At 38.0% G+C, this 12793-nt stretch overlaps 1 pseudogene; it reads left to right on the top strand.

The window, feature by feature from the left end:
• The first annotated feature begins 11218 nt into the window (after positions 1–11218).
• LOC127220615 (proteasome subunit beta type-6-like) lies at positions 11219–11945 on the top strand (annotated as a pseudogene).
• Positions 11946–12793: the final 848 nt, after the last annotated feature.

The following is a 12793-nucleotide window of genomic DNA, read 5'->3' as shown; positions in this document are numbered from 1 at the left end:
GCACTTGATGGCTAACAAACGGCTGTGGAAGCTCAGAAATTGTTTTGAGAATATTCTGTCTTTCCTTGGTTTTCCCATTTGTCAAATGAATTTTGTCTAATGGGAAGTGATCGTCTCAGGAGCCATTAATGCAGTTTCTCTTATTTTCCTACAGTGTCTTCTATTGCATCACAAAGGTCAAGTTAAAGTGAGCGCTGTCACCACTATTAATTCTAGTGCTTCATTCCCACCCAGTGTCACCTGGCCCCCATGTCCTTGAATGTCAACCCACCTGATTTCTCATCCCTCATCCGCCTTTCTGGCTAGGGTTCCCTCCAGATGAATGTGTCCCAGAAAGTTATGAGTTTGTTTTGACTGAAAATGAACTAAGAATAGGGAATAGTTATAAGTGAAAGAATTCTGGACACTCCTATGGAAAGCAGCACTCATCCGATATCCCCAAATAGTGTTTGAAATTAACCTCTCCATGCCATTCTCTCCAACTGCAAAGGAGAAATTGTAATGCTTTCCACCTAGGACTGTTTTGGGAATGAGAGAAAATGCAGAATGCCAAATGTAACCATGTAGTCTTTTACAAACAAAGGTTATAGTGTTTCTGAACACAACAGCTAATCTCTAACTTCTCCACTAAACTCACTTTCCTATAGCTGATGATCATTTTTCTATGGTGCTGGGATCCTGATGGACAAATCATATACAGTGAAGGTAGCAAAGAAGAAAGGCCAATAGCTATGGATGTGCAATAAAGACTCTGATGTGGGTTTTAGAGTTTCTGCCTTGTCTTTTAAATGGTCTGAAAAAATGTTTAGCCAGCTCTCCATCAAGTTCCAGGTCTCTGTTGCATGATCACAGTTTTGCCAGGATGTGACAACTCCTTGCTTAGAACTGTCAGCATTTCCTCAAGCTTTACTGAACTTCATCCCATGTGGTTAGAGTTTCCCTCCACTCCTTTAAGATTTGTAGTTCAAAAGGGGGAGACTTGATTCCTATCACATGTCCTGTCATTCCTATCTTGACTTATTTATTTGTGTACATGTTCCCTTCCTATCTGTGAATGAGTCTGATTTAAATACGACCTTTCCCAAATAGTCTTCCTTGATTTTACAAGTAAGAAGTCACTCCAATCATGGAATTGCTAGGCTATTTCTGTAGACATCTATGGTGACCACCAATCTTTCTATACTATACTTATTTTGAATTGTATGGTAGCAAAAGCAGTTAATTTTGATCCACATAAGAGACCTAGAATTCTTATGATGAATAGGTGAATGAATAATGGTGATGTTACTAAGATTTCTGAGAATAGATGGAAGGAAAGATGTGGGCTTAAAAATAAAACTACTAAAATTATGTGTATCAATAGTTGTATAAAGGGGTTTAAGCAATTAGAAATAATTTAGAAATAAATAATGCAATTAGTAATCATGTCTCATGTTGGCCATCGAGAATTTTAGTAATATCCCAAAGGACAGGAACCCTAGAAAATAATGTAAGACCTCAATGCTTACCAAGCAGCTTTTAGGCAGGTAGAGAAACTATTTTATTTTCCAAATATTATTCTGTTTTCTTTGTACAAATGATTATTTAGAATACTTAAGTCAATCCTTTCAGAAAAGAAGGTGTTCTAGGATTTGCATCTAGACTCCTCCACACACTCTTTCCCAAAGCACTTCAGCAGCCTGTGGTTTAGATCAAGTGATTTAACACTATGACCTGGGCTACAAAAATCCACATTTTGTCCTTTGTGAGGATGAATCACCAGCAACAGCTTAAGGGTTAGCATTTACTTCAGTGTAGTAACATGGCAGGGTTGGAAAGAATTATAAACACATGGATTACATTTCCCCTCCATGGAAATCATTAATATTAAGGTAATGAAAGACTTTCACATGTCTGAATTTTAGTGAACTTTTAAAAACACAAATTCAAGAACTGAATAAAAGCCAGGCATGTTGCACATCTGTACTCCTGACATTTGGGAGGTGGAAGCAGGAAGATTAGGAGTTCAAGGCCAACATCAGTTACATAGTAATATTAAGGTCTGTCTGTGATACATTAGAATCTTTCTCAAAATGCAAGCAAGTAAGCAAACACCAGCAACAAAACCAAAACTGATTGAATGGGGACATTCTTATTCAAGATTACAATATTTGGATTTGGGATAATAATGAAAGAGAAAAGATTTCTCTTTTTTTATGGGACAGTTTACTACCAAGTTTCAGTAGTTCAGGCATAGACACTGGGGGGGGGGATGGCTCTCAGGGGTTTGTTGTCCTTCTTTTTTCTGTGACGTTTCCTATCTATGTTTTTGAGGACACAGTTAATAATACCTGTAACTAGAGTTAGAGTTGAAGGCCAGTATAAAGTATGTCCCATGAAAGGGGAAATACTGGCCTTATATAGAAGGGAATCAATATGTTAGCTCTTGCCCTGCTTTTCTGGGGCTTCTAGTTCCATGTTGGAAGTGACCTCACCCTGGAGTGACCCAGGACAGTTAATTACCTTCTGTTTTAGTTAATTTTCAATTACTGTGACAAAGCACTATGGCCATGGTAACTTATAAAAGTAACTGTTCAGTTTGGGCCTCGTGGTTCAGGAGGGTTGTAGTCCCTGACCATCCTGCTGGAGACAATGGCAGCAGATTAACAGGAATGGCACTGAAGCAGGATCTTAGGGGTTCACAGCTAAATCCAAAAGCATGGGGCAGAGAGCTAACTGGGAATAGTGAACGTGCAAAACCTCAAAGCCTTCCCTCTCAGTGACATACCTCCTCCAAATGGGCCATACCTTTTAATCCTTCCCAAACTGGTCCACCAAGTCTGCACTAAATATTAAAAGATGTGAGCTTCTGAGGGCCATTCCCATTCAGACCACCACATCCTCTTCAGTCAAAGCATCACTGAAAGCAGTCATGCTTGGACTTCGCAATACATGCTCAGAGTGGACCTGGCTAAAGTACAGATTTCAATTTTGCTTATTTAGGGCAGAACTAAAAATTACACATTTCTAGCGAAATCTCTCCTGATTCCTGATGCAAGAACTACTGTTGATCAAGAGTTCTCATTCTGAGAATCAGACTTAGATTCAAAGGCATGTCCAGTCTATGGGCTGTGGGTTGTTCGCAGCTACATGCTGCAAAGAGTAGCTTTGAATATGGCCCAACACAAGATCATAGACTTTCTTAAAATACTAGGAGCACTTGAGAGACAGCTCAATCAGTGTACTTCCCTCTTCTTGGATTTTGTCCCCCTAGAACTCATGTAAAAATGTCAGGTGTGGCACCACATGCCTATAATCCCAGAACTAGTGGAGGAGTGGTGGGCAGATCCCTGAGACTGGCTGGCCAACCAGCCTATTCTACTTGGTAAACATCAGATCAGTGAGCGACACTGTCTCAAAGACATAAGGTGGGTACTTGAGGAACAACAATAGAGATTATCTTCCCCTTTACATGCACACAAAAGCCAAGTGTGACAATATAAGCATTAAGACAGCTGGGGCTGGGAAAGGATGTCCGTGTGGACTTAGAGATATACTTAAATCTGAATTCATGACTTTCTGTGTCTTTGCTTAAGTTTCTTAACCTCGGTAAACCTACTCTTAGAGGATTGTTTTAAGGATTCATGGGGGTGATTATGGGAATAGGCTTAGCAAGAAATAAACATTAACTGTTTTCTGAACAGTTATGGGATCCATATCATGAGTCATTGGAGTTATTTCCCAATGGATGATGGAAGCTGATTATATAGATAGTGGAGGGAAGTTACAGGTAAAGTCCTGGTGGAAAGATTCCTTAGCAGTGCTGTTTGCAAGGCAAATCAGTGTGTTTGAAGAATAAAGATTTCACCAGATTGAATGAGAATTAGGTTGACCCATAAATCATATCCTGAAACTAGTATTTCCCATAAAACTCTGATCTACTGTTTTATAATCTGCCTCCCTGTTCTGAGTTTCCTAGAGCAATAAGCCTATTGCAAAAAGATATCCCACTTGGGAAAGGAAACTGAACACTGAGAATTTAGCATGAAGGTCCAGCTCAGTTAGAGTTATTTTATGGATTGTGCTACTCCTTACTACATGACCTTAGAGAAGTTATGAAAATAATGACTTCAAATGGCAGTCTTCTTATCTACAAACAGAGTATAATGCCTGCTTCTAAATGCCCAAAACCCAAATATACATTATAGTTCTGCTTCATATGTCCTGTGTTAGTTGTTCAGATAATACTGTCTATATGCTACTTGCTCCATAATAAAGTTACTTCTACTTAACATTCATATAGAAATACTAGATGTATCAAAGTAACTGAGCTAAAGTTATATTAGAGAGCTATAGTAACACAGACATCATGGTACTAACACACAGACACACAGACCAATAGAATAGAAGAAGTCCAGAGATAAATCCATATAGCTCTATGTCTTTGTCTGTATCCCACCCACCCTTTGTCCCTTACCTGCTATGAAACCCACTAAAGATCCCACCTCACGCTGTATATAACAATAGCCATGGTGCCCAGAATGTGCATGGAGAACATACAAGACCTTCACCAGACTGTGCTAAAAAAACAAAACAAAACAAAACTGGACATCCACAAAAAGAAAGCTGAAACTAAATTCCTCTCTCTAGAAGACAAGGGAAGGTGATCAAAGAACATTTGATATGTGTATGAAAATTGTCATAGTGAAACTTATTTTGTACAACTAATATTAATAATTCATTATAGCAATGAAAAGTTATGCAAACTATTCTCATAGAAAGGAGGGTATGGACATACTGGCTCTAGATATGTGACGATAGTTTCAGGCCTTCTTTATCAGATCTCACTCCTACTGACCACAACTTATAGAACAAGGCTTATCCCATCTCTCTTTTTCCTCAACAGGACTGGAAGTAGACTATTTCATCTGTAAAATGTAATCAATTATGTTATCAGTAGCCTCTACATGATGCTTGTGGTAAGTTAATTTGAATATTCTATTTCTAGACCTGAAATTTTGGGATTGAGAAGTGAAAATTTGTTAAATCAATGTTAGGGACTAACAATTCTTTGTGTTACCGGGAAGATGAGAGAGTTTAGGTTGGAGAGCTACCAAATAATCATGTCAGCAATGTGATAATCTTGACATGTGATAATCTGTCAGCAATGTGAACAAGCACTGCTTACATCCCAAACAATTTCAAGAACAAGGTTTTTAAAAAATAGCTCTATGATTCACCTCTGATGCAAGACAGAGGAGCAAAAAAATCATGTGTTCTCAGAAAACTCTGTTGTCTTAGCACAAGTTTGACAAGTCCTTTAGGTTTCCACATGTGTAAACAAAATAAAAAGCAGGACCTCAAGCCCTTCTTGGGAATTACATGATCAAATGTTGCCTTGTTTTTCAAGTGTGGATATCCACACTAGATATAGCATTACATTTAATATTTAAAGCTCTTTGGAGAATGTAAGAAGACCTGGACAGGGTGGTAATTAAAAGTCTCCTATACTGGTGAGGCATTTCTTTAAGCCTAACACTTGAGAGATAAAGGCAGGTGGGTATCCATGAGCTTAAAGCCAGCCTGTTCTTCATAGGTCCAGGCCAGTCAGGATTTCACAGAGAGACCCCCCCAACTTGAAAGAAACAAATATTTCATATAACCTAGCTCATAGAAAACATTTAGTGATTATTTACTTCCTTCCTCTGTTCTTACTTACTGTCTTCCCCCTGTGTATGTGTGTGTTCCTTCATTACTGTCCACTGTCTGTAACACTTGTGTGATGCAGGCAAAGTCTAATAGTTGTTGTTTATGACTGATCTGACCATCGCTGGTTTCTATTCCACACTGATCATGTTTGGGGTGCTGCCTTCCCATATGATCACATTACCAACTCTGCCTTAAATAGCTTTCACACTTTAGCAAAAACAAACAAACACACAAATAAATTGAGGGTTCAGGATCTTCATGATCCTTTTTCAGTACACACGCACACACACACACACACACACATACACACACACACACACACACATATAGTTTTTAACTTCATGGCATATGTTAATACATGAATAACATATCTTATTATAATAATTTCAACAATCAATGAGCCTAGGATGGTAGTTTATAGTACGGGAATGAGGCTATGTACTCGTACTCACGTGTCCCTGAAAGTCTTCAATAAGAAGAATATACACATTCAATTTTCATTTCTCAAATATTAGAACTACTATATTGCTGACAACACTTGCTGTTGAAGTTTGAATCCATAGACATTATTTGAGTTCAGTAAAATCTACTCAGGAAAAAAATGATTGAATGAATGTCCTCATTTTTTTTTTTCTCAATAAGAACCCAGTTTCTTGGTCAGAGAGATGACCCAGTGGTAAAAACCTTTGTCACACAAGCCTGACAACCCGAGTTTGATCCTCACATCTAATGTGGAATGAAAAAAATCCTTTTCCCAAAATTTGTTCTTTGCTCTTCAGTGTGTATCACCCCACATTATCCCATTGTTTTCTCTGCCCCCCTACAATCATTAATAATGAAGTCTTAAGAAAAAAGAATCAAATTTCTTTCATAAACAGCAAATATACCTATCTGTGTCTTTACATATATATATATATAGTACATATATATATATATATATATATATATATATATATTAAATCTAAGGAATTAGACTACCTGAATTTTTATTAGGACTCTTATCTTTTTATCTAAAGGATTGTATCAAGAGAGCTTGATTGAGTGAATATAATTCTCTTTATGTCTATAATGATTGTGAAAGCCAGAAAACTTCAGTGACATCATCCAACTCTGAAACTTCATCATACTGTGGAAGCCTTGACCTTTATTAAAATGGTGTGTATTTTTCCTACCATGCATTATATAGATATTATTTGGAAGAGTGTGCATGTAGGTGTTCATTTTGTAAGGGGCTGCTTTCCTCTTAGTGGATGGCAATGTCCTTGTAATTCACTGGGAAAAATCTTGGAATCTGATAGAAAGCCAAATGACTATCAACAGCCTAGCATAATTAGTTGGGAATCACTGGGAGAGTTGAGCCTGAAATTCTAACTAGGGAAACATTTTATGACTTCTTCTCTGATGAGCTATTGGGCATACTCACTGTTCTAGGCTTAAGAGAATACATCTGTATTTTACCTAGTTAAAAAATTAAATGTTAAATTCACTGGGTAACAGTGTAGGATATGGCCTCCTACAAATTGGAACAGATGCCAACCACAAAGAATTTTCATCATGGACATTGGCTATAAAACCTAAACCAAACCAAAGAAAAACAACTTAAAAGTACTTTTCCTGCTCCCACCATCAAAAGGAAATAATTACCATTTAGTTTCTTAAAATGCAAATATGTTGACTGACCATCAGCTTAAAAGGAAATAATAAAAAGCATGCTTCAGAATCTTGTCTACCTATTTCTGTGTCTCATTTGACCTCACTGGCCACACACACACACACACACACACACACACACACACACACACACACACACACAGAGGCCTTCTTTCCATTTCTTGGATACACATAACATACCAACATCTATCCCAAATATTTTCTGAGAATTGTATGTAGACTACAGTTTGGTCCTACTTTAGTTTCTGTTGCTGTGACTAAACATTGACCAAAAACAACTTAGGGAGGAACAGACTTATTCATCATGTAAAGCACGGATTACAATTGGTCACTGAGGGGATTCAGGGCAGGAACTCAAGGAGCCTGGAGTCAGGAATTAAGGTGGAAACCATGGAGGAACTCTGCTTACTGGTTACCTTTCCATGACTTTCTGGCCTTGCTATCCTGTACAACCTACAGCTACCTGCTTAGATATTACACCTCGCAAAGTGGGCAGACCTCTTCCACATCAATCATCAACCAAGAAAATGCCCTTGAGACATGCTTAGAAGCCAATCTGATGGAAGGAATTCCCTAATTGAGATTCTTGCCCCTGAGGTTACTCTAGGTTTTACTGTTCACAAAAAAAGAACCAGCACAAACTTCCTGTCAATCATCCAGTGTCTAGAAAGCATTACTCCTGTAAATAGGCTTACCCTGGGCATCTCAGATAATGCAGTCCACTCCTGTCATAAACCCATCACTCTACCCTTCATTTTCCTATCACAATTATATATATATATATATATATACACACACACACACATATATATATATATATATATATATATATATAAAATCTTATTTTCTATCTAGACTATAAGTTGCTCCAGAGAGCAAGGAAGTTGGGGTACCTTGCACATACCTGGCTAATAGTAAATTATTGATTAGTATTTTAATAATCCTATTAATAATACTGTAAAGCCTAATATTTTCATGGTCACCTACTATACAAGACACTACAAAGCTGATTTACTTTCAGCTCAAATAAGCTCTATAAGATGACTTTTCTTGCAGTAGATGGGGGAAAAGAGGTTTTTTGACAGTTTGGTGAAGGAAACAGACTCAAGATTTCAACATTCTTAATTGTAAAACTGATTTTAATATAGTCATCTTATGCATTCCTTGCTATACTTTATCCTTACCTATTCTATATTTAACAAACAAAGTAATACATGTCTACTGCCTTCTTGATATTGTCAGAGTTCATTGGACTATATTATTCTTTAGTCAGCAAACATTCAAATATTCTTAACATTATATCTTCAATGTATTTGGACCTCCTTCTTCATAACATACATTTGTGAGGAAGTGTGTCACCACGGTCTTTTCTTCTCAGGCATAAAATATAATAATAATTTTAACAATAATAATAATGTTGTTTATTGAAATGACTACTGCATATAATATTTTTCTTTAAATAAGCACCAGAATATAAGACATATCAGATGCAAAAACATATATTAGATTTAACAGAAAGTGGGAAGCAGAGGCAGGTGGATCTCTATGAATTTGAGTCCAGCCTGGTCTACAGAGCTAGTTCCAGGACAGGCTCCAAAGCAATATAGAGAAACCCTATGTTGAAAACAAAATGAAAACAAAACAAAACAAGATTTAACAGAAGGATGGATTGCATAAAAGAAATCCAGGAATCAATAATTTAAAATGTGAACAGGTACAGTAGAAGTGGTAGCTCTGTGCAAATCAAGTGTCAGGGTGTAGGTTTCAAAGATTTCCTCGATTTTATGCTGGGTACCAAAACCCACTTAAGAGAGTTTTTAAAACTAGAAATTTTATCTAGTCCCAAGAATAGTTATGCAACAGAAACTGGACTCAATTTGAGGATGGGAAAAAAGGAAAACTCACTGGGTAGGTAGGAAGGGGAGCTAAAGAGAATAGATATGGAAGAATTGTGAGGGAGTGTGAATTAGACCAAAATGCATTGTACGGAATTCCCAAAGAACTAACAAAAATACTTATTTAAAAAGAGGTTAGTCAGGCATGGTGATGCACGCCTTTAATCCTAGTATTTGGGAAGCAGAGGCAGGCAGATCTCTGTGAGTTCAAGTCCATGCAGTCTGGTCTAGAGAATGAGTTCCAGGACAGCTAGGGCTGTTACACAGAGAAACCCTTTCTTGAAAAACAAAAAAACGAACTAACAAAAAAACAGACAAACAAAAAATTAAACTAACAACAACAACAAAAAAGAAAGTACTGTTCTTTCAAATATACAATTCATTATAAACTAATTACTAATTCTAGCATAAAGTAGAAGCACCAGCATTAATGATTATTGGTCACTTATAGAGGGTTATATAGAATGGCTAACAATGTGCTCTTTCTTTAAAAGTATAAGTCATGTGAAAAAAAAATTTTTTTAAATAGAAATTTCAAGTCCTAACTACAGATCAACTAAATCATGACCTAGGGTAAGAGTCAGAAAAAGTTAATTCAGGTGAGTTCCATATTTAAATACATCTGGAGAGTACATTGCTGGCTAGTGTGTATTCAGCCAGGGGCAGCACAAGTATACCATTCCAGGCTGAATCAGGAGGCTCACAGATTCAAGGCCCATCTTCAAATTAAAATCAAATAGCAGTAGATGCTCCACTATGGCAGTAGCAACAACAATTACAAAAGAGAGAAAGGAAGTAATTCATATATAAGATGTGCAGAGACAATATGAGGGCAGTAAAACTTCATGGAATCTTTAACTGCAAACAGCAATATTAAAAGTTGTTATTGACTTCTGTGTTATTTGTCACTACTTCACACACTCACACACACACACACACACACACACACACACACACACACACACACACCCTTCACGATCAGAATTCACCAACTACTTTAGATGAACATTTTAAAAGTTCAAACATCTAGAAAACCCCATTGTTGAGGCTTTGGGTTAATGTATTGACTCTAAGGGCCTAATTCTCTCTTTTACTTCAAAGTGTGTACACCCACACATTCACACAGTTCCATGGCAGCAAAGAAATCTTCACATTCCAAATACGTCTCAGCAAAGCACGATGGTCAAGAATTCTCAATATTTTCACATTACTTAGAGCACCGTAGGTAGGTTACCCTGGCCCCATTCCCAGACTTTAACAGTAGGGGCCTTGTGAAATGCTAAACGATGTGTATAACAGTATTTAGGCTCTCCAAGAGCCAATCCGTCAAAACATTTGCTGCTTTGAAAATGTGTTCTTCAAAAAAATGGGCATATGGAACTTATTAGTGTGCTTGGTGGAGTTCAGGCAGAGGAGTCCAAAATAAGCACAGAACCTTTTGAGGACACAATCTTACCTAAAGGTGACAGGGTCTCTGACACTGTCCTGCCCTGACCCAAGGGTATGGAAGACTCGTGAGAAATGGCAGGCTTCTAAACATTTTGAATAGAGGTGGGTGGGTGGGATCCAAGGGTTAGAATAGCACAACACTAGGTAGAAACATCAAAAAGAACAAAGCTAAGTAGAATATATAAAAATGTAAAGGGCCCCACAGCTGGTATTTCTTCATTAGTGACTTCCAGCTTAGCCTTCAGACCATAATTGTAATCAATATTCATGAACATGTAAATCAGGACATTTTATGGCTATATAGTTAGGTGGAGGTTACAGTGTGTAGCTACAGACTTTGGAAATCTGATGAATGGAAGAGAGATTAAATTGGTCGATACCAAGGAAGCACAGTTTTCTTGATGAGGAAAGACATCAGAAGAACCCATGATTATTTTGCCACAGTTCTCTTTAGCGTTTACTGTTTACCTGTTCTCACTCGTGTCTAAGTTACCTATGTTCAAGAAAGTAGATAGATGGTGGGTGCCATAGCTGCTTGAGGAGGGGCCTCTACATTGGCTTTTGGGCCGGAGGTTCTCATCCCAGACTAGGAAAACTGGAAAGTCTCCACAGGGACCATGGCTGTGCAATTTGATGGGATGTGGTTCTAGGAGCAGGCTCAAGAATAACCAGTAGGTCCTACATTGCCAATCGAGTGACTGACAAGCTGACGCCTATCCAGACCATATTTTCTCCTGACATTCAGGCTCAGCAGCTGATACCCAAGCAGTAGCTGATTCTGTCACCAGCTTGGTTTCAACAGTATTGAACTGAATGAGCCTCCACTAGTACATCCAGCCACCATTCTCTAAATTTAAGGAGATGTGTGATCCATACAGAGAAGATCTGATGGCAGGAATCATCATTGCAGGCTGGGACCCTCAAGAAGGAGGGCAGGTGCACTCAGTTCCCATGGAGGGTAATATGATAAGGCAGTTCTTTGCCATTGGAGGTTCTGGGAGCTCATGTATCTATGGCTATGTTGATGCTACCTTTCAGGAAGGCATGACCAAAGATGAATGTCTACAATTCACTGCCAATGCACTCGCTTTGGCTATGGAACAGGATGGCTCTAACGGCGGGGTAATATGCTTGGCAGCCATTCAAGAATCAGGTAGAGCGGCAGGTACTTTTGGGAGATCAAATACCCAAATTCACCACTGCTACTTTACCACCTCCCTGAATCCTAGTATTCTAGGGTATAATAAAAGATATTCATACTGATGCAAAAGTTAATAAACAGTTTGTCAAAGGGGAAAAAAAAAGAAGGTAGATAATCTTCTGAAGTTCACCTGTCTTTATTTATCCGAAGTACTGAAATATAAAATGAAGATAAATGATGGCATTTCCAAGGGTTTATTTACTCTTCTTTGAACCTCCATAGCATTTGCTGAGCTGGCTATTAAAAGAACACATCTCCATCGCAGCCAGGAAAGGAAAGGCTATTATCAGTCATTGCAGTCATTGCAGACCAGAGCAGAAGTTCGTTTTTGAAGCTGAAAAGCCTCAAGCTCCTTGCTGTGTTTTATTATGCATAGCTGAAATTCTTCACAGTTACAAATGTGTAAACTTCTTTTGATTGCATCAATATGGACTTGGAACAAGGAGAGGGTATGGTTCAGTACCACCGGGAAGATGCACAATTTACATAAGTTTTGAAGGGCTAAAAGTTCATCTATGAAGTATGCACGCCTGTCCCCACTTTTATAAAATCCACATTAACATACTATTTCTGACTTCTCTAGGATCATTGAGTGTTTTCATTTGCCTCATCGTAAAATTTTTTTCTGCTTGAGATTTCCTGCCTGTTCCAGACCCTTCCTTTCTAGAGTGTTCAGCTGTATGAACTGCACTGTGCAGACCACTTTGATGGCTTAAATTCACCCAGCAATGCTCACTTTTGCTTGGTACCTTAGTTTCCATTAGTTCATGATTTGTGTTTCATATTTTATGAGTGCTTCCTTGGGGATTCCTCCCCCTCCCCTAAAAAATGACAGGTATGATCCACATAAGTCCATAAGAGAGACTATAAAATAAACATTATACCATGT

This window comes from Phodopus roborovskii, unplaced genomic scaffold, assembly GCF_943737965.1.
Source record: "Phodopus roborovskii unplaced genomic scaffold, PHOROB, whole genome shotgun sequence".
NCBI lineage: Eukaryota > Metazoa > Chordata > Mammalia > Rodentia > Cricetidae > Phodopus > Phodopus roborovskii.
The sequence above is the reverse complement of the archived record's forward strand: the minus strand, read 5'-3'. Positions and strand labels throughout refer to the sequence as shown.